At 44.0% G+C, this 2,782-nt stretch overlaps 1 protein-coding gene across 2 annotated transcripts in view; it reads right to left on the reverse strand.

Moving 5' to 3' along the window:
• Positions 1 to 755, reverse strand: part of RPL26 (ribosomal protein L26) — a 5,460-nt gene extending 4,705 nt beyond the window's left edge. Inside the window, exon 1 of one of the 2 annotated variants that reach the window (XM_011358937.2) lies at positions 596 to 755. The gene's annotated coding sequence lies outside the window, so the exon portion shown is untranslated. Of the gene's footprint in view, positions 1 to 468 lie in introns of both variants that reach the window. The other variant, XM_011358938.2, reaches the window with a different exon arrangement.
• Positions 756 to 2,782: the final 2,027 nt, after the last annotated feature.

The raw sequence follows: 2,782 nt of genomic DNA on the forward strand, positions 1-2,782 counted from the left end.
TTTACAGAAGAATATTTTTCATTACTAATACAGTTGTTTTAGTTATTCGACTTTGTTTACTCTCCAAACTGAAGTCACGCAACAGGACTTTTACCTCTGCTGAATTAGGGTAAAGCAGACAGACAACTCAGTTCTTCAAACATATAGAGATCAACCAACGCTAATCTACGGACTTGAATATGAACATATATAGCCCTCTCCAAAATGAATGCATCAGGCCACCCTTAAGAAACCTAAAAAATTCTGCACAGATCACGGGTCCAAAAAGCCTTACAATGGGTGAACACGGCCTGGAAATTTCATGGCTTTGCCAAGAACTTATTTCGAGACCATTCTTTAGGAAACTACACAGCCCAGACCTGACTTCACCTCGACAGGACACCTCCCTCCTAGCTCCCGTTTGCGTCCCAAAACCTATTCTCCCTTCCCCAGCCCGGCCCTTGTGCTAAGGGGAAAACAGGTTGAGACCATCTTAGTCCCTCTCTTTGGCTGCTACTCGGCCACTAGAAGAGTATCGAGGCTCCCGGGATCAAGAGCCACCGCGCCCGTGAACGGATGGCTACGGATTACGGATGCGTTCCTAGTAAATCCTCACCCGCTGGAGTTTCAGCGATGGCCACAGAAGGGAAGAGACCCACACGCTACTTCCGGTTGTGTAAGTTTACGAGAGCTCTCGCGAGACCGATGTCTCTTAAAGCGAGAGGGGCGCTGAGTTGGGACTGGAAGAGGAAATCGGGAAAGAAATTGATGACTAGTGTCACCTCGCGGCTAGGAGGGAAACTGCGAGGGACTGAAAAACCAGGTCTTGTAGCCTTTCTTCTGAGTTCTGGGTTCTGCAGCTGTTTCTTCTGGGATGGGCCGTTACCCTAGTGGTGGGGATTGCTCAGGGTATGACTGTCCCGGTGGCTGCTGAAAAAGCGAGCAGCCTCAGGGGACCCCTGTCCTTTCACTCCCGAGCGCCCAGCACCCCTTATTCCAGAAAGGGCAGGTCCTGTATTGACCGCCAGGTGACGCTAGGACTCTAGCCGGCCGGTCACCTCGGTTACCCAGACACCACCATCCCCTCCGCGGGCGAATGCATGGGCGTGTCGTGTGCAGGTCCTTTAACAAGCTCCATCCGGGCGCTGGCTGCCACCCCGACATCACGACGTGTGCTGAATGTGCTGCAGAGCCCGCCCGAGCTTCGTTCTCCGGCCGAGATTCGGGGGGCTTTTGGAGGACTCGGGGCACAGTTCCGCTTCCCACCCCGAGGGAGTAGGTCTGAACCAGCGTTTCTCCAGCGTTTCTAACGAGCTCCCAGGTGATCTTTAGGATATTGGTTCGAGATCACACTTAGAAGGAATCTTTCTATGCGGAGAGCTGTGCCCCTTTCTGAATTTTACTGCCTACTGTCATTCATTTCAGTATCTGATGGAAGCCGGGTAAGGGGGTGCGCACCCTTGCAAATGAATTGCAGAGCTGGGTAAACTTCCAAAGCATGCCCCACTGCGCACCTGGTCGGGGCTCGGTTTCTGTTGAATGAATAATAGAGGTGTCATACTGAGGGAAGACACATTTCATATTACATAAGACGTAGGGAGCTCGCTAAGTGCTAAGGATACCTTTCTACTCACTTTACATTTTTAGCTGCTTTAATCCACTAAATAACCTTGTGATGCTGATATTGTCCCCAAGAAGTGAGAGAAACTTGTGCAAGGTTATACAGAACCCATAGGTTATAGATAAACCCATGCAGGCTGGCTTCCTAACCCCTTCTGGTAACTCCGTATATTGTCTCAATTTGTGGGAACCCACTGGGTCAAGTCAAAAAGTGATGAACCATATTCTTGAGGGCCCAGAGTAGAGTCAATAAAGAACATGTGTTTTTATGATTTAAAAATAGTCGTGGGGGGAGGGGGTCAAATATGTGGTGACAGAAAGAAATGTATGAGAGGTGAACACAGTGTAAATATATATATGCCTTACTATTAAAGTGTACAGCTGAAACTTATTGGATTAACCAATGTCACCATAAAAAGTAAATTAATTTTAAGAAAGTAAAGTAAAAAGCATAAATAAAAATAGTTGTATTCTTAAATATGCAGTGAAGGAAATAGCCCCAGATTTTATTTGTAATTTAAAAATTCAGCGAGAATTCTTCTGCAAATGTTTCAACAAATGTTTTTTACTTATATTATATTGAAATATAATAGACTAGTAGTTGCTTATATTTACATTGTACAATTCGATGAGCTTTTTTAAAATTATAGTTGGCATACAATAATATATTAATTTCAATTGTACAGTTTCAGTTGTACAGTGATTAGAGATCTATATAAATCACAAAGCGATCACCCCACCAAATCTAGTACTCCTCTTCCCCCTTACGTATGTATTACAACATTGTTGACTCTTTTCCTTATGCTACACTTCATATCTCCACGACTATTTTGTAGCTATCCATTTGTACTTCTTATTCCCTTTGTCCTTTTCCACCACTAGTAGCCCTCAAAATAGTCTTTGTATCCATGAGTTTGTATCCATTTTTGTTGTTTATTTTGTTCTTTAGATTTCACATGTACTTGAAATCGTGGTATTTATCTTTCTCTATCTGACTTCATTTGGCGCAATACATTCTAGATCCATCAAAGCAATATCTTTTTCCATCCCCTTCCTTTTAGTCTCTGTGTGTCTTTTAATCTGAAATGAATCTTGTAGGCAGCATATGTAGGGGTCTTGTTTTCTTATCTATTCAGCTACCCTATATTTTGGTTGGATCACTTAATTCTTTTCTATTTGAGGT

This window comes from Pteropus vampyrus, unplaced genomic scaffold, assembly GCF_000151845.1.
Source record: "Pteropus vampyrus isolate Shadow unplaced genomic scaffold, Pvam_2.0 Scaffold44, whole genome shotgun sequence".
Taxonomy (NCBI): Eukaryota; Metazoa; Chordata; class Mammalia; order Chiroptera; family Pteropodidae; genus Pteropus; species Pteropus vampyrus.